General features: G+C 43.3%; 1 protein-coding gene across 4 annotated transcripts in view; it reads left to right on the top strand.

The window, feature by feature from the left end:
• FER (FER tyrosine kinase) overlaps window positions 1–20,233 on the top strand; it is a 491,045-nt gene that overhangs the window by 16,041 nt on the left and 454,771 nt on the right. The window lies entirely within an intron of this gene.

Raw genomic sequence — 20,233 nt, 5'->3', positions numbered from 1 at the left:
GTGTCCCCCCTCCCGACCTGTCCAGCCCCAGATGCATAGTCATGTTGAAATCCCCCATCCATACCGCCGGTATCGAGGGGTTCTTAGCCATATACGCCAATCCCTTTGTAATCACCTCAAACGTAAATGGGGGAGGAACATAACATGCCAAAAGGAGAAACGGGCTCCCCCCTAGTAGGGCGTGCAGAAACACGAATCTGCCCTGTTGGTCTGTCTCCATTGCTATCAGTTCAAAAGGGGCCTTTTTAGCCACCAGCACCGAGACCCCCGCGATTGGCTTGTGTGGGTGTTATGAAACACCCATCCCACCCACGGCCATCTCAATGCCGCCTGAAGGTGGCCTGTTATATGCGTCTCTACTAGAACTATTACATCGGCCCTCTGTGTCTTGAGGAAGTTCAGAACAGCAGTCCTTTTAATTTTGTTACACATCCCCCTAACATTCCAGGTCAGTAACTTCATAGATGCCATAGCCCTGTCAATCGTATACTCGAGGGGCAGGTGCGGCTCCGGTGCGGCCAACCCGGGAGTGGCGCAAATCGCTTGCCTCTCCCCGGCCGTACACACCCCACCACCCCCTTTCTTTGGTCGTTCATACCGCATCCAGCATACAATTAATAGGTATTTCCCGTGTAAATAATAACCAAACAATACAACCCAACCGCCCCAACATGGTGAAAGCATATCATCCCGAAAAACGCAACTGGAGGTACACCATATTTAACAGTATTGTGCATATTGCACCTAGTTGAGAACAGTCCTCAGGAGGCAGCTCTTCACGCTGTCAATCAGCGGAGCTCCACGGTGTGGCAGGGACCAGTGAACCTGGGATCCCCCCGCGTGGGCTCCCCCGCCTTTCAAAATATCGGTTGTGTTGTTGAAGTGAGTCCAACCACTTCACCCGCCCTGGTATGTCCCCTTCCCGCACTGTTGTCCATAGTAAAGTAAAACATTAAACGTATTCATTGCAGGCCCCCTGTAAATAAAGTATGTAACATGTCAGGTCCGTTACACTCCTCCAACTATCCAGGGAACAGATCCGGTGGGGCAATACTGAGTGTAGGGAAAGGATATCTGCAGGGGACCATCTGCCCCATACCCCCCCTCCATCCCCTCGGGGGGACTTGGGCATATAATAGCGGTATGGGGCTCAGCTTATGAGTCCTCCCCCAAAAAATAGGACAGTTTGAATCTTACTCCAGGTTTGTAGGGGAGGTTCCTGCGGACTGCAGTGGAAGAGGAATGGTACTGTGTAGGGCATAGTCAAGCCAGGGGCAAGGATACTCACGGGAACCTCCGGTGGCTCGGACGCTAGGCCGGCCTGCCTCGCTGGTCCAACCAGGCTGTCACAGCCGCTGGGTCGTCAAAAAATTGGGCACGGCCATCCTCCTCGACCCGCAACCTTGCCGGAAACAACATGGCATATTTGAGATGCTGTGTACGAAGACGCCGCTTGACTTCCTGAAAGAGGGATCTTTTCCTTTGTACTTCACCGGAGAAATCTGGGAACACTGCCACTCTGGAGTTTTCCACTTGTATGTTGCCTTTTTCCCTGGTGAGTCTCAGGATCTTATCTCGGTCGCGAAAGTTCAGAAACTTCGCTATAAACGTGCGGGGTGGTGCTCCAGGAGGCGCTGGCTTCATAGGAATACATAGGAATACGATGCGCGCGTTCCACCGCAAACATCACTGAAAACTCTGCTCTTCCGTACATATTAATAAGGAGGGATTCCAGGTACTTGGCAGGGTTTGTTCCCTCTATCTTTTCAGGGAGACAATAAACCGGAGATTGCACCTCCTCAAACGGTTCTCCATGTCGTCCTGGTGGGAATGCAGCATGTGTATCTGTCTTTGCATATCCTCCGCGGCGTGTCTCAGCGGGTGTAGGACATCCTCGGCCGCCCCTATCCTCGTTTCTGCCTCGGTGACTCTGTCCCGGAGCTTGGACATATCCTGCCTTAGTAGGGAGGTCTGTTTTGACGTCGTCTATTTTGGCCGTCAGTGTCCCCTGGAGTCCCGCTATGGCGTCCAGCACCTTGGCAGTGTCCGAGGCCTGGCGCTCTGTATCCGCGCATGTGCTCGCGCCATCTTCGGCCTGCCGGTCCACTCCCGATCGGCGGAATTGCGCCAGCTTGTCTGCGGCCCCCGGGTTTCGTTTGGTGGGCGACATCTGAACTCGGTAACCTGCCAGGGTGCGAGCAGTCAGACTGCAACTTTCGGTTAGATTTCTGTGCTCAGGATGGGAGTAGGATTAATGGCGGATGGGAGCTCACCCACAGCACGTCTTACTCCATTGCTTGTGTTAGGAATTTTCCTTGTGATCAGTAAAAACTCCGGGTGTTCTTGAGAATAGCAATGAAAACATCCTCAGCCTTTTTTTTTTTTTTTTTCTTCTTCTTTTCACATTCATCAAGTCACCTGATAATTCTACACATTCTATTTACTCCAAAATGCAATCTACCTTCTTTTTCTTTTATGCTAAGTTTCAATATTTACAATATAACCCTTCTGTATTGGCATAGCTAATCAAGGGTTAACTTTTACAACTTCTTGCAGAAGCAATCCTTCCATGAGGGGAGGGGGAGGGGGAGAGGGAGCAGTGCTTGGCTTCTTATCTTCTGAGAAATACCAGCACAAAAAACATGTCAATACAAGAGAAAAAACATCAGCACTCCCCACACTATCGAGAGAATCAAAAAGGGTTAAACATGAACAAAGATAAGTAAACACACACAGAAAAAAGATAGCCTTGCGATCTTTGTAGATCACTTAACTAAACAGCGCTGAAATAGTCAGGCATTCAACCTCTGACATTCGGTATACCTCAAATCTTTTTGTTATCTGTCCGGACAGCGAGCGACGTAATTTTTTACCTTAGACAACGTCTCCAAGTGTCTCTGTCTACGAGCACTGGATCATCTAGATATTATACGATCAATACCAATGTCGGCAATTACAACACATTAAACCAGAAGCAAAGAGAAAGAAGAAAAGACTCTTGGAAAGAATTAAGAATAATTTAAATTATCTTACCTCTCAAACACCTGGACTGGATCACACAAGGTTCGGAAACAGACAGTGGAATTCAGATCTGTGGCCCCGCCCCTTTTTCACCAATAACATTGATTGGGGGGGCTTGTAAGCGTTCGGTGAGCTTCAAAGTCCAATACTCACCGAAGTTTTGTCGGGCCGTCTGATCTGAAAACCAGCGTGTTGCTCCCGGCTCGAAAGACCAAAAATGTTAGGAATTTCCCTTGTGATCAGTAAAAACTCCGGGTGTTCTTGAGAAGCAAACAATTTATTTCTGATGTGGCCCACAACAGGGAGACATGCTTACAGGACAAGCTGCAGGAAAAAAGTCCCAACAAAAGAAAGTGTTCCGCCCTCACATATCCCACAAGAATAACATCTCTATGCTTCTATTGGCTGAGGGAACATAAATAACGTTGTCATGGTACAAACTAGTACCTTTATTAGCTATCTATATTCCCGTACATTCTTAGGCTATCATATTTAGTTAAATCTAATCATCCTACTTACTATGGAGTTAATTAGGACAAAACAATACAATGAGTTAATACAATAATGTGCTCAGAAGTAAGCTTTTTAACAAATCAGTCTCAGGACTATTGTTTTTCTAATAGTCACACAATAAACATTTAAAACTTTTCTAACAGCTTGCCAGGCCACGCCCCTTTTATACAGAATTTAGTTCCAAAATGTACAGCATATCAGTGCCCATCAGTACAGTCTCATTAGTGCCCACCAATGCAGTATATCAATGCTGCCTTATCAGTGCAGCTTCATTGTTGCTCATCAGTGTGGCCTCATCATTTCTGCTTTATCAGCACAGTTTAAGAGTGCCGCCTCATGAGTGGCCACCAGCGCCGCCTCATCATTAGCCATCAGTGCAGCAGGGGGGAGTTGGCAGGATCCGGCGATCGGATCACGCAGAGCAGGAATCTCCCACTGAGATGCATCTCGTATATCAGGGGTGCCCAACCTTTTGAAGAGCGAGGGCCACTGAAGCGACTTTGAACCAGTTGCGGGTCACAATGAGCAGAGTGGGCAGACGACAGCTCTGCGTCCACTCTGCCTATGCAAAGCTGACACGGACACAGACACAGCCCACTCTTCTCTATGGGCCCTCTGATCTGATCAAATGGAAAGGGACGGATACACTTCTGTGTTTAAGTTTTTTTTTTTTTTTTGCGGATCCGATTGGAGGTAGGCCGGTATAAACGGACACAAGTCTGTTTACACCTGTCGCTTGAGAGAGGTGAATGGAGGATCTTATTGGGTCAGACACTGATTGTTTGTGGTTCACCCACCCTGTGGGTGCAGTGCACCTGTGACTTTCCTGCAGGTTAGCTGTACTTTGCCATAGAACTCTATTATATCATGCAGGTGTGATGCACTTTCTGAAAGTGCACCAAACCCACAGGTAAAACCAGAAGTCTACGGCTCAGTGCAGGTAAGCCGCAGGTACATTGCGCTACATCTGTGGATCAGTTTAAAAGCAGCCCAGTAACCACTGCAGAACAGCTATGTCCATCTATTCACTGTGATTTTAGTAATAAATTTGCTGTCCCAGACAACGTGCATCTGATATCACTTCGCCTATGACAGGAGCCGGTGCTGTACAGGAAGCATTGGCTTATGCAGCTATGTTCCACAGCTGCTGGCTTCATTCACAACATTGATGCTCTGGCACGGCGGGTAGGCAACCTGCAATCTGGGCTTGCCAACACGCCATCCCAGAGCAGGAGGTTGCGGGCCACTGGTTGGGCACCCCTGTTGTATATGAATAGCCACGCTGTCAAACTAAGTCCCAGCGGGACTGTGTGTATCACACGGTATACACAGGTCCAGTCACAGTCTAGCTCTACCATGTGATGAGCTGTGGCTAATCATAACACTACACACTAAATTAATCAGTTTCATTCAGTAAAAACGGTTGCTTATACCATCGAAATTCACTGGTATGAGCAATCCATAAAGTGTAAAAATCCATATTGCTTCCCCAGTGTTACTATGTTGACACTGTGTTGCTGTAGTCAGTGTGTTAAAAACATCCCTAAAAATAAAAAAAAAAACTGAAACAAATATTATTATTTTTTTACATACTGTGTCTCGATCACAGCCACACCAGTTACAGGATGACCCTGTACTGGTCTGGTAATAGTATGTTAAAAAAATAAAAATGTCTTTGATTTCCAAATAATTGTGTCAAAAAATGACAACTTCAGAAAACCCGCCATTCCTCTTACAAAATGTCTTGGACTGTCAGCTTTCCAAAAAGGGGTAATTTGGGGGATATTGTCCTGGCTTTTTCAAAATTGAAGCTGTCAGTACATTAGGAGTGATCGATTTTTCCAGATGTGTGTATATGTATGTGTGTATATATATATATATATATATATATATATATATATATATATATATATATATATATATATATATATATATATATATATACACACACACACATACCATAGTTTTTTTCAGAGTAAATACTAAACACTAATTTGGGTTATTTTCACCAAAGAAATGTAGCAGAATACATTTTGGCCTAAATTTACAAAGAAAGATTATTTATTTGCAAAATGTTATAACACAAACGTTTTGCTAAATAAACAGCAAAAAATAAAAATCCCAATGACGATTAAATACCACCAAAAGAAAGCTCTATTTGTGTGAAAATTCTACAAATTTCATATGAGCGGAGTGTTGCAATAACTCGGTCAAAGTGTGATAGCGTTGAAAGCTGCAAATTGGCCTAGGCAGGAAGGGAGTGAGAGTTTCTGGTATTGAAGTGGTTAATTAACCTCTGTTAGGTTTTCATTTTATCATCCGTTTTAAAGCCCATTTGGGACATTTCCCTTCACTTTGGGTCCCGTAGGTAAGTCTTCTCTTTGGGCTCATGCACACGGGCATAAGGTTTTATGTAGTATCTTGCTGGGAGCTCTAACTGCAGCGTTTTTAGTGATATGTAATTGCTGTTTACATACGTGTGTGAGCCCTATACATGTGTTTGCATCTGTGTGTGCACGCAAGGCAACTGGATATAATACCTTTTAATCTTTTTATTTTTTTTTCAACATTTGACACTTGATATAACTATTTATTATTATTATTATTATTATTATTATTATTACAATTATATTATTGATATAACAAGACGGCAGGTGGCATGAAGACGACAGGGGTAAAATAAATCCTTTGTGTCTCTTCTACTCTCTCCTACAGCTAATCAAGCACGGAAAGTGCTTCCCCAGTTACAGCAGTTGGAAAAATGACAGATCTAAAGACTAATATACATAGCACAGAAGATCAGAGAACAGATGTTTCTCAATCTCTGCCAGCTCGCCATCCTCAAGGCTTTTATTGTGGTCCAATGCTCCCAGGAAGTGGCAATGAGGCACACCACCAGTACTGGAAATGTGATCAGACCAATATACAACTGTTTTGATCACTTTAAATTAAATCCAGGAGCCGACTGAAAAAAACAAAGTTCCTCCTGCAGCCATTAGCTTGTTTTAGGGCTGCTGGCACTTCCACTGCCACTAAAGTTTAGCATATGGGCAGGTGTCTGTTCCAACTGCAGTGAGCCGGCGGTAGGGAGTGGTGTCATGTATTTTTTTTTTCCTGTGAACTTTATGTAAAGTGCACAAATCGACACTTCATTGTACTGTACATCGGCGTGGTGCTTTGTGCTATGTACAGTGATGTGCGGTCCCTTCCTGTGTGATAAAATACAGTCAGCATTTTTTGCAGATTACTCCTCTGATGCTCCAGACAGAAGTGCGGAAAAACTCCCATCAATGCAGCGAACAGGCACTGCTGGACGTAATTCCAGGGAGCTAAAGTAGCTAAACCGGCGTTGGAAGATTTTGCTAGAGTTTTCCAGATTTGTATGTGAAAAACACAGTTTTATTGTGTGTAAATACAGCTGTTGAGACAATAATGCATTTTGCATGATTATTCAAAAGCTGACCATTCATAGTTAGATTTTTCAACAACCCTCTGAGCAGGTGATTTTTCCCTGTATGGGTAAAATATTGGCATCTCTTTAACATCCCCTGACACAATATCCTGTCTGGTAGGTTGTTAATTTACAGTAGGGCTTGAAGGAAAGTGACTGACCTCAGATTATAAACATACAGTATCTCACAAAAGTGAGTACACCCCTCACATTTTTGTAAATATTTTATTCTCTTTTCATGTGACAACACTGAAAAAATAACACTTTGCTACAATGTAAAGTAGTGAGTGTACAGCTTGTATAACAGTGTAAATTTGCTGTCCCCTCAAAATAACTCAACACACAGCCATTAATGTCTAAATACCACTAAGTGAAAATGTCCAAATTGGGCCCCTTGTGTTAATATTTTGTGTTGCCACCATTATTTCCCAGCACTGACTTAACCCTCTTGGGCATGGAGTTAATCAGAGCTTCACAGGTTGCCATTGGAGTCCTCTGCCACTCCTCCATAAAGACATCCCCGAGCTGGTGGATGTTAGAGACCTTGCACTCCTCAACCTTCCGATTGTGGATGCCCGATAGATGCTCAATAGGGTTTAGGTCTGCAGACATGCTTGGCCAGTCCATCACCTTTACCCTCAGCTTCTTTATCAAGGCAGTGGTCGTCTTGGAGGTTGTTACCATGTTGGAATACTGCCCTGTGGCCCAGTCCCCGAAGGGAGGGGTTAATGCTCTGCTTCAGTATGTCACAGTACATGTTGGCATTCATGGTTCCCTCAATGAACTGTAACTCCCCAGTGCCGGCAGCACTCATGCAGCCCCAGACCATGACACTCCCACCACCATGCTTGACTGTAGGCAAGACAAACTTGTCTTTGTACTCCTTACCTGGTTGCAGCCACACACACTTGACACAATCTGAACCAAATACATTTATCTTGGTCTCATCAGAGGTTCCAGTAATCCATGTCCTTAGTCTGCTTGTCTTGTGCATCATTGTTAGAAGAGGCTTTCTTCTGGGACAGCAGCCATGCAGACCAATTTGATGCTGTGTGCGGCCTATGGTCTGAGCACTGACAGGCTGACCCCGCCCCCCCCCACCTCTTCAACCTTGGCATCAATGCTGGCAGCACTTGTATGTCTATTTCCAAAGACAACCTGTGAATATGATGCTTCTTTGGTTGACCATGGCGAGGCCTGTTCTGAGTGGAACCTGTCCTGTTAAACTGCTGTATGGTCTTGGCCACCGTGCTGCAGCTCCGTTTCAGGGTATTGGCAATCTTCTTATAGCCTAGGCCATCTCTATGTAGAACAACAATTCTTTTTTTTCAAATCCTCAGAGCTCTTTGCCATGAGGTGCCATTGTGAACTTCCAGTGACCAGTATGAGAGAGTGAGAGCGATAACACCAAATTTAACACACCTGCTCCCCATTCACACCTGAGACGAGTCCCATACCACTGGGGTGGGAAAATTGCTAATTGGCCTCAATTTGGACATTTCCACTTAGGGGTGTACTCACTTTTGTTGCAAGCTTAGACATTTAATGGCTATGTTTTGAGTTATTTTGAGGGGACAGCAAATTTACACTGTTATACAAGCTCTACATTCACTACTTTACATTGTAGCAAAGTAACATCTCTTCAGTGTTGTTAAATGAGGAATGCTTTTTCATATTTTTCATATTTCACGTCTGAGATTTACTACCAATTTAACAACCTCCTGCCCACGTATAGTAAAATGACAGTGGACGTGTTCCCTCCTCGTTCTGGGACGATGTCATATGATGTCACCCCAGTATCACTGCTTTGGCAGGCGGTCACTGCATGACCCCAATCTCAGTAAAGAGCCATGTGATCGGCTGTGTCCACAGACAGTGGGAGAGAGGAGAGCCGATCAGCAACATCTCCTCGCAGGGGAGACCTGTACAGGTATTCGGCACACTGATCAGTGACCATGAGTGCCACCTTTCAGTGACCTTTAGCGCCCATTTGTGCTTCCTCATCAGCAGCACTGATGAGAAAAATTTGAGAATAATTACTTATTTACAAAATTCACTGACAGAAACTTAAAAAAATGCTCTTCTTTTTTGCTAAAAAAACAAATAAAAAAACCCAGCGGGGATTAAATACCACCAAAATTGAATGAGTACAGTGTTGCATCACCATGCAATTGTTATTCAAAATGTGACCACTCTGAATTTTCTAAATTCCATTTCCCCTATGTACCAATTAGAGCTACACGATTAATCGTTAAAAGATTGCGAAAATAACGGATGCGTGTTTTTACGCCTACAGCGTACCTCGGAGGGGAAGGAGGGAGACAAACGCCGCCGGAATTCACGAGACTGCATCTCCTCTTTACTCGGCTCTATATTAAGCTCCCACGACACACACACACACACACACACACACACACACACACACACACACACACACACACAGTCCGCCACTGGTATTGGACCAGTGTTCTGTCTATCACAGGAGCTGGTCCAATGCGGATGGCGGAGGCAGGAGTGTGTGTGTGTGAGCCAATTCCGAGCCGAGTAAACAGGAGATGACGGCTTTGTGATGCACTGTCCTGGCTGCACCTGTGGTGAGACTGCAGATGATCATTGAGGCTAAAAAGGGATACTGATCAGGCTACATTGATGAGATGTGCTGCAGATGGGCATTGATCAGGCTGCATTTATGGGAGATGAGGAGGCTGCATTGATGGGCACTGACCCTTATTTTATTCAAAGTTGTTTTATTTAAAAAATGCGTTTTTTTTTTTTTTCCCCTGAAGCTTCCCTCTTAAAATGAGGGTGCGTGTTATACACCGATAAATACGGGTATTTTACTTATACTGTGATCTGTACTTGCCATATATGCTACAGAAATCTTCCTCCACTAAGTCTGGCTGCATGCATTTTAACTGTGGGCAGCTGAATCTGCTGCCTGTTCACTTCCTGGATTTACACAGACACAAACCTCCAGCTCTGTAGCTCTCATTGGCCCTCCAATGACTTATCCCCCTCTTCTTGGCAAACTCTCACAAGAGTGAGGGAGAGCTGTGCATGATGTCATAAGCCTAGGCTGTTACCAGACAAGAAACAAGAAGTGGGCTGTACACCCTGTTCCAAATTATGATGCCACTGATATTTTTCTCATTTACCTAAATAATTGATGTAAACAACAGTCAGCATAATTCTTATGTTATCCATTATTAAGAGTACAATTCAAATTTTATTGAACAAACCTCCTAATGATAATTTTTATAAAAAAACAAAAGAAAAAAAACAAACTTACAATGCACTGTTCCAAATTATTACGCACAGTAAGTTTCAAAACACTTTATAGGTTGTAAAGAACTGAAAATTGTCACTTGTTGTGCTTGCAGCATATTAACTGAAATCAAAAGCTATTTCAATCAAACTTTGAACAACATTTTAACAGGTCACGTTACATTTCAACATCGGACCCCTTATTTGATAACAGCTTAACCACTTAAGCCCCGGACCAATTGTCAGCCTAAGGACCAGAGGTCTTTTTACAATTTCGCACTGCACTGCTTTAACTGGTAATTGCGCGGTCATGCAATGTTGTACCCAAACGAAATTTGCGTCCTTTTCTTCCCACAAATAGAGCTTTCTTTTGATGGTATTTGATTGCCTCTGCAATATTAATTTTTTACGATATAAAAGGAAAAAGACTGAAAATTAAAAAAAAAAAAAAAAAGTTTTTTTCTACTTTTTGTTATAAGAAAAATCGAATGAACTAAATTTTAGTCATACATTTAGGCAAAAATGTATTCAGCCACATGTCTTTAGTAAAAAAAAATGTCAATAAGTGTATGTTTATTGGTTTGCGCAAAAGTTATAGCGTCTACAAAGTGGAGTACATTTTCTGGAATTTACACAGCTTTTAATTTGACTGCCTATCTCATTTCTTGAGGTGCTAAAATGGCAGGGCAGTGCAAATGACCCCATTTTGTAAAGTAGACACCCCAAAGAAATTGCTGAGAGGCATGTTGAGCCCATTGAATATTTTTTTGTCTCAAGTGATTGAATAATGACACAAAAAAAAAAAGTTTACAAAAGGTTGTCACTAAATGATATATTGCTCACACATGCCATAGTTATATGTGGAATTGCACCCCAAAATATATTCTGCTGCTTCTCCTGAGTACAGGGGTACCACGTATGTGGGACTTTTTAGGAGTCTAGCCGCGTACGGGACCCCGAAAACCAATCACTGCCTTCAGGATTTCTAAGGGTGCAAATTTTTGATTTCACTCCTCACTACCTATCACATTTCGAAGGCCATAAAATGCCAAAATAGTACGAAATCCCCCCAAATGATCCCATTTTGGAAAGTAGACACCCCAAGCTATTTACTGAGAGGCTTGTTGAGTCCATGAAATATTTTATATTTCGCCACAAGTTGCAGGAATATTAAAAATTTTTTTTTTTTTTTTTGCACAAAGTTGTCACTTAATGATATATTGCTCACACATGCTATGGGCATAAGTGAAATTACACCCCAAAATAAATTCTGCTGCTTCTCCCGAGTACAGGGATACCACATGTGGGGGACTTTTTTTGGAGCCTAGCCACGTATGGGACCCCAAAAACCAAGCATCGCTTTCAGGATTTAAATATAAAACGCTACCAAAAAAAACTGTTAGCGATCGCAGGGATCAGGCCTGATTCTGCGAACGCTGAAGTTATGTGTTTAGTGTTTTGTAAGTGACAGTGATCGATCGATAATGCAATTTGGGTGGGCTGGGCAGAGGGGCAAAACGCAGGTGCTAGCAGGTATCTGGGCTGATGCCGCTAACAATGCGTTTTTTGGAACCCTAAACTGCTGGGGACGCTAGTATAGATCTGATCAGATATTGATCTGTTCAGATACTATACCACTATGGGAGGTGTATGCTTTGCGCATGGGTGTTAGCGGTACTGGCACTAACCTAGCGCTGCCTGGGGCGACGCAGACCCTGACCCTAAAACCTAATTGATATCACCCGCCGGGTGATCAGGGGGTTAAACCTTTATTGGGTAATAAATGGTGGGTGCCCTAATGCTATAAAAAGCAAACTAACTAACCAGAGTCACCCGTAACACTTATACGGTGATCACACTATATAAAAACCTGACGGGGAACCTAAATAACTAACTGGCTAACCAGCGTCACCAGTGGCACTTATACGGTGATCGCTGGTGAAAGGGTTAACTCTAGGGGCAATCAAGGGGTTAAAATCTTTATTAGGTAGTATATGGGGGTACCTAACGCTATAAAAACCTGGCGGTGAACATAAAAAATAATTAACTAGCTACCTAGCGGCACCAGTGACACTAATGCATCGATCAGAAAAACGTTTGCTTAGTGACATTGGCAAAAGGGGGTGAAAGGGTTAACTAGGGGCTATCAGGGGGTTAAACCTTTATTAGGGGGGTAGGGGGCTATCCTGGACCTAGCACTTACTGCCCTGACAGTTTTTACTGTCACAACTGACACTAAATGCAGTGATCAGTAAATAAATGATCGCTGCAATCTGTGACTGGGAGGGGGGTGATCGGGGAGTGATTTGTGTACCTACATGTCAGTGTAGTGTTTGGTGCACTTACTATTGTGTTCTCCTCGCAGTTCGGTCAAAAAGACCGCCCCGAGGAGAATGACATCACTTCCTCCCTGCCTATGTTTGCACTACACAGGCGGGGGAAGCTTCTCATTCGCCAGGAGCGATCGAGTGGGGATGTCCATAAACCAACGGCCATCCCCTCATCCCGGATCACTCCTGAAGCGAAACGGACCGCCGCAGCCAGCTGGAGGGGGTCCGATCCGACCCCCCCACCCGCTGGAAGGCAAGCACGTACATGTACGTGCTTGTGCCTGTCGGTGCCATTCTGCCGAAGTACATTGCCATGCGGCGGTCCTTAAGTGGTTAACAAGTCTGGCATCCATTGAACTTGTGAGTTTTTGGACCGTTTCTTCATGAATTTGTTTGCAAGATGTCAGAATAGCCTCCCAGTGCTGCTGTTTGGATGTAAACTGCCTCCCACCCTCATATATCTTTTGCTTGAGGATGCTCCAAAGGTTCTCAATAGGATTGAGGTCAGGGGATGATGGAGACCACACCATGACTTACTCTCCTTTTTATCCCCATAGCAGCCATTGATGCAGAGGTATTCTTTGCAGCATGAGATGGTGCGTTGTCATGCATGAAGATGATTACGGAAAGCATAGTTCTTCCTTCTGTACCAGGAAAGGAAGTGGTCAGTCAGGAACTCCACATACTTTGCAAAGGTCATCTTTACACCTTCTGGCACCCTAAAGGGGCCGACCAGCTCTCTTCACATGATTCCGGCACAAAACATGACTCCACCACCGCCTTGCTGATATCAAAGCCTTGGAGCAGGGTGGCCTTCCACTAACCATCCACTAATCCATCCATCTGGACCATCCAGGGTTGCACAGCACTCATCAGTGAACAGGACTGTTTTAAAATTAGTCTTCATGTATTTTTCTGCCCAATGTAGCCATTTCTGTTTGTGAGCATTGGTTAGTGGTGACTTAATGGAAGGTTTATGAACAGTTGCAGTACTCTGAAGGACTTTACACCTTGATGTCCATGGGACTCCAGAGGCACCAGCAGCTTCAAATATCTGTTTGCTGCTATGTAATGGTGTTTTAGCAGCTGCTCTCTTGATCCAATGCATGGATCTGACAGAAATCTTCCTTGATGTGCCTTTTATCTGCACAAAACCTGTCTGTGCTCTTAATCGGCCACACATCTCTTAATAGTGCGATGATCACATTTTCATACCTCATCCAAGGCATTGAACTATTTCACTCTTTTCGGCAGCAGAGAGATCCTTTTTTTTTTATTTCCTCATATTGCTTGAAAATGGGGCTCTGCTTAATAATGTGGAACACCCTCCTTTAGTAGTTTTTCCTTTAACCGGTTCCTGACCAGCGCACGTCGATGTATGTCGGCAGAATGGCATGGCTGGGCAAATGGGCGTACCTGTACATCCCTTTAAATTTGCTGGCGTGCTATCGCGTGCGGCCGCCCGGGACCTCCGTGAGTCGGGTCGCGTGTCCCGTGGACTCGATCGCCGTGGGGATACCCACAATCGTCTCATGAGGAGTAAGACCAGGGAGATGTTAATGTAACCAAGCATCTCTCCATTCTGCCTAGTGACTGTGTCGCTGATCTCTGCTCCCTGTGATCGGGAGCAGAGATCAGTGACGTGTCACATGTAGCCACGCCCCCCCCCCCCCCGTTAGAAACACCACCCAGGACACACTTAACCCTTACCCTGCCCCCTAGTGGTTAACCCCTTTACTGCCAGTGTTATTTACACAGGAATCAGTGCATTTGTACAGGACTGATTGCTGTATAAATGACATTGATCCCAAAAATATGTCAAAAATGTCTGATGTGTCCGCCATAATGTCGCAGTCATGATAAAAATCACTGATCGCCGCCATTACTAGTAAAAAAAATTTTTTATAAAAATGCCATAAAACTCTCCCCTATATTGTAAACGCTATAACTTTTGCGCAAATCAATAAACGCTTATTGAATTTTTTTGTTTTTTTTACCAAAAATATGTAGAATAAGTATCGGCCTAAACTGAGAAAAAAAATGTTTTTTTAAAATATATTTTTGGGAGATATTTATAACAGCAAAATGTCAAAATAATGCTTTTTTTTGTTTACAGCGCAAAAAACAAAACAAAGGTCCACTTTAAAGACCAAACCTTTTTCTGACATTTATTGCTTACAAGTTAAAATTACTTAGAACCCCCAAACAAACAGGGACCCTAGAGAATAAAATTGCAGTTGTTCAAATATTTTTTGTCACACTGTATTTGCGCAGCTGTCATTCAAACGCCCTTTTTGGGGAAAAAATGCACTTCAATGAATTATAAAAAAAACAGTAAAGTTAACCACATTTTTTGTATAATGTGAAAAATGTTATGTGGTGAGAATTGTGATCTCTATTCTAAGCATAAAAATCGTTATTCTAATTTTAACCAGAATCATGCAGCTCTAGTACCAATATACCATTAGTGAGAAATAAAACATCTCTTTATTTATTTTACACACCCCCTTACCTCGCTGTCCAGCTGGCTGTATGAAAAAAATGTCTCTATTACTTCCTGGACAGACCTTGGGACTGGTTTAGACCTTGATGACCTCATTAGCACACATCCTGTATCATCTACGTTCCTACTCCAGCAGATCACTATAACCCATCATCAGCTGCATGTTTTCTGAATGCAATGCAGTGAATATGGTTTTTACTAGATACACAAGCAGTCATCGGTCATTTGAGTGTGCAGGAGCTGAGCGATCAGATAACGGCATATACGTATAGCTGTAGTATTGGAAACAGGAGTATGTTCTGTAAACTCACTATACAATCTCGTTTAGATCTACCACCATGCAAGGGCGTGCCTGATTGGATACAGAGTGATTGGACAGATGGTGTGTGCACTTATTATATAGTTTTGGGAAATGTTATGTAGATTGTGTAGAGATTTTACATACCTAAAATTACCTAGTTTTCCCTGTCGGGGCCAATAATTGTTGTTGGCACACCGAACATTGAAGCAAATACATTTTGCCATGTGAAAAACACAGCAAACGCACAGTAAAAAGTGCAGCATGCCATAATGTTCTTTGAGCTGCTTTGTCACGTGTAGGGCAGCCCACTGAAATCAATGTCGCAGGAAAAACTAGCCGAAAAATGTGCGCTCCTACTACTGGATCTTCTTTGGGGTGATTGTTGAGTGTAGGGCAGCCTGATCAAACAAATGGGCTTCAACGCAAAGCATGCATGTTCTGTGCAGTGTGCCACGTCTGTATGTGATTCGGCACTTTCAAGTATGGGCTGCGTGCCAGCTGTGGTTTGTTTAGACACAGCACAAGCCGATTAGTGAGTGCCGGCCAATAGTTCACCGCCAGCACCCTCTGTTCTGCAAGGAGGAATACAGGACAGAGCTCTGCATATGTAAACCATGCAGAGCTCTGTCCTGTCAGTGGGGATGGATGTGGTGTTTTTTTGTTTAAAAAACTGTTATATCCCTTAAGCTGCTTTCACACTGCGGCTGTGTGGCGGTAAAGTGCTGCTAGTTTTACTGCCGATTTTACTGTAATTTTTGCTGCGATTTTCGTCCGCTAGTGGGGTGACGGATCGGTAATGATCCGCCCCGTGATGATCCGCTTGCTCAACGGGGATTGCTCCGTTGTCCCCGCTGAGCCGGTGGCGGACAGGGTGCAGGGACCGCCCTGTCGGCTCTCCTCTATGGGGATCGGATGAGCACGGATCATCTGTCTGTGTTCATCCGATCCGCTCTGCAGGCGTATAGAAAAATAGGATTTTCCTCCGTCTGTAGAATCGGACAATTGCGGAGGTGGACGATATCGGGTGTCTGCGGATTTTCATCCGCAGACACCCACTATCCCGTAGGTATGCATGTATGTCCGTATTTCATCCGCAAACGGATGGATGAAATACGGATATAATGTCCGCATGTGTGAAAGGGGCCTTACAACCGCCTGTGATTTAAAGAAAAAAATATTTTTTAGATATTATTATTATTATTATTTAATTTTATTTTATGTTTTTATATCATACATTTTTATTCACCCTGGAAGTTGTACAAGTTTCAGTTTGACTGTTTATAGAAAGAATCATTTTGGAAAATATTGATTCTAATCAACGCTATTTTGTTCATGTTCATTTTTCACCCACTGATAGGAAGTTATGTTGTGTATCAGAAGGAAGCATTGCTATGTCCTTGTGTTATCTTTACATTTGACATTCCATTTAAGGTCCTTTTTTGTTCTATAAGCTCTTTCTTTTGAGGCTGAATTGCTTTAAGTGGAACTTTAGTCAGTATTCATACAATTAAGTCCTGCTAGATGACTTCAGGCTGGCTCCTTTTGCAGGTACATCTACTGTATGTATAAGTGCCTATACTGTTTAAAATTCAGTAATAAACTGCCTCACCCTGCTCTGCACATGCTCAGTTGCTCTCTCTTTTTAGGCACCGCTGAATTTGTAGAGGCCGATCTGCTAACAGCCTTAAAGCAAAATTAAAGAGCTGCACCTTAAAAAAAATATTAAAAGCCAGCAGCTACAAATATTGCAGCTGCTGTCTTTTAATAAATTGACACTTACCCGTCCCAGGGTCCAGCGATGTCGGCGGCAGATGACGAGCAATCGATAGTCTCTCCGCTGCTCCCGCTGCCATCCTCTGTCAGGGAATCGGGAAGTTAAGCTTTGCGGCTTCACTGCCCGGTTCCCTACTGCGCAAGCTGCGCTGTGTCCTGGGGGGGGGGGGGGGGAAGCATCTGCGGCTAGCTTGTCCCAGAAGTGGGTGCAGATACCTAGATTATCCAGTGAATGAGGGATCAGATGAGCGGAACTTCCACTTCAGGGTGGAGGTCCGCTTTAAACCCTCTTATGCTTACAGCCAAGGAAGCTACTTCTGTTTGATCTGCAACTACCATGGTGTTGCACATGTGATGAGTTATGTTACCAGCCAATTAATGGTTTGACAGTTTGGTTGAGCACACAAATGTGACAGTTAGCAATCCTTGCATTCCATGAATGTAACTGTCTTTTGAAACCATTGAATTCATGGATTTTGTTCCAATTTATGATTTACTGTTGTTCAAGGACTCCCTTCTTCAGCAAAATGGCAGCCTCCAGCATGAAGAAACAGAACAGCAATGCTGGAGGCAATTTACAGCACACTCTGATTTTGGTAGCATAATTATCAATGTGGAATGTATGTTCTTTACTAAAGAACATCATTTTTATCATGTTATGGTTAAAGTTTAACTTTGAGCCTGGCTTCACACTGATGTGAATTTACAGCTGGTTTGATGCTTTAAGGAACACACAGATTTGCAGGTCATGTAAAAAGCATAGTATTCCATGGCTTTGGTTCACATCTAAAGTGCCTTGCAAAAGTATTCGGCCCCCTTGAACTTCAAACATAAAGATATAAAATTTTAATTTTTTGTGAAGAATCACCAACAAGTGGGACACAATTGTGAAGTGGAACGAAATCTATTTGGATATTTTAAACTTTTTTAGCAAATAAAAAACTGAAAAGTGGTGTGTGCAAAATTATTCGGCCCCTTTACTTTCAGTGCAGCAAACTCACTCCAGAAGTTCAGCGAGGATCTCTGAATGATCCAATGTTGTCCTAAATGACTGATGGTGATAAATAGAATCCACCTGTGTGTAATCAAGTCTCTGTATAAATGCACCTGCTCTGTGATAGTCTCAGGGTTCTGTTGAAAGTGCAGAGAGCATCATGAAGACCAAGGAACACACCAGGCAGGTCCATAATACTGTTGTGGAGAAGTTTAAAGCCGGATTTGGATACAAAAAGATTTCCCAAGCTTTAAACATCCCAAGGAGCACTGTGCAAGCGATCATTTTGAAATGGAAGTAGTATCAGACCACTGCAAATCTACCAAGACCTGGCCGTCCCTCTAAACTTTCAGCTCAGACAAGGAGAAGACTGATCAGAGATGCAGCCAAGAGGCCCATGATCACTCTGGATGTACTGCAGAGAACTACAGCTGAGGTGGGAGAGTCTGTCCATAGGACAACAATCAGTCGTACACTGCACACATCTGGCCTTTATGGTAGAGTGGCAAGAAGAAAGCCATTTCTCAAAGATATCCATAAAAAGTCTCGTCTAAAGTTTGTCACAAGCCACCTGGGAGACACACCAAACATGTGGAAGAAGGTGCTCTGGTCAGATGAAACCAAAATCGAACTTTTTACCCACAATGCAAAACGATATGTTTGACGTAAAAGCAACACAGCTCATCACCCTCAACACACCATTCCCACTGTCAAACATGGTGGTGGCAGAATCATGGTTTGGGCCTGATTTTCTTCAGCAGGGACAGGGAAGATGGTTAAAATTGAGGGGAAGATGGATGCAGCCAAATACAGGACCATTCTGGATGAAAACCTGTTGGAGTCTGCAAAAGACCTGAAACTGGGACGGAGATTTATCTTCCAGCAAGACAATGATCCCAAACATACAGCAAAATCTACAAAGGAATGGTTCACAAATAAACGTATCCAGGTGTTAGAATGGCCAAGTCAAAGTCCAGACCTGAATCCAATCGAGAATCTGTGGAAAGAGCTGAAAACTGCTGTTCACAAACGCTCTCCATCCAAGCTCACTGAGCTCGAGCTGTTTTGCAAGGAAGAATGGGCAAGAATTTCAGTCTCTACATGTGCAAAACTGATAGAGACATACCCCAAGCGACTTGCAGCTGTAATCGCAGCAAAAGGTGGCTCTACAAAGTATTAACGCAAGGGGGCCGAATAATTTTGCACGCCCTACTTTTCATTTTTTTTATTAGTTAAAAAAGTTTAAAATATCCAATAGATTTCGTTCCACTTCACAATTGTGTCCCACTTGTTGGTGATTCTTCACAAAAAAATTTAAATTTTATATCTTCTTTTTATGTTTGATGCCTGAAATGTGGCAAAAGGTTGAAAAGTTCAAGGGGGCCGAATACTTTCGCAAGGCACTGTATGCGTTGCAAATTTGGTATCAGGGAAAAAGGGTCCTACATGTGTTGACTGCAGGTGCAGTGAAAATGTAATCTTTAGCCTAGGTTCATACTACTGCGGTGCAGTGTTCAATGAATTTGATCCCTTTTTTTTTTTTTGGTCCTGTGCAAGGAGCGAATTTGCCTTGCGTTTTTGAGGTAGACTTTACGGCAATATTTACCATGAATTTCAGGAGGCAAACAGTGAACAATTCGCAATGTCAACTGTGTGCTATGAGTTTACTGCAAGTTCATTTGAAGCCTATTAAGATAAAATTCGCACTGCACCACAGGAATTTGGTTTGCACCCGCAGTCTACGCGACCAGGACCCTTTGTGAATTTGGCACAAAAAAAGATAAAACATGAGATAAAATACCTCACGTTTTGTTGAAATAACGCTTTATTTTAGTAGCTTTTTTTTGTGAATTGCAAAAACATTTTTGAGAAAAGCTATGATTATTTTACCTCAGATTTTAAGAGGGAAATAACTGTGAATTGATCTCGGGATTAGGCCTTTAACTTTTTATAATAGGTGGACAATTATGCCAATGAGATAAATAACTTCTTTTATTATAATACGGATTGTATAGTAAACAGTAGCGAGGTTTGAAAATATCAAGCATGGTCTGTTTTTTCCACTCTGGCATCTTTCATCAGT

This window comes from Lithobates pipiens, unplaced genomic scaffold (assembly GCF_037356315.1).
Source record: "Lithobates pipiens isolate NorthernLeopardFrog02 unplaced genomic scaffold, aLitPip1_a1.2 Scaffold_3, whole genome shotgun sequence".
Classification (NCBI taxonomy): domain Eukaryota; kingdom Metazoa; phylum Chordata; class Amphibia; order Anura; family Ranidae; genus Lithobates; species Lithobates pipiens.
The sequence above is the reverse complement of the archived record's forward strand: the minus strand, read 5'-3'. Positions and strand labels throughout refer to the sequence as shown.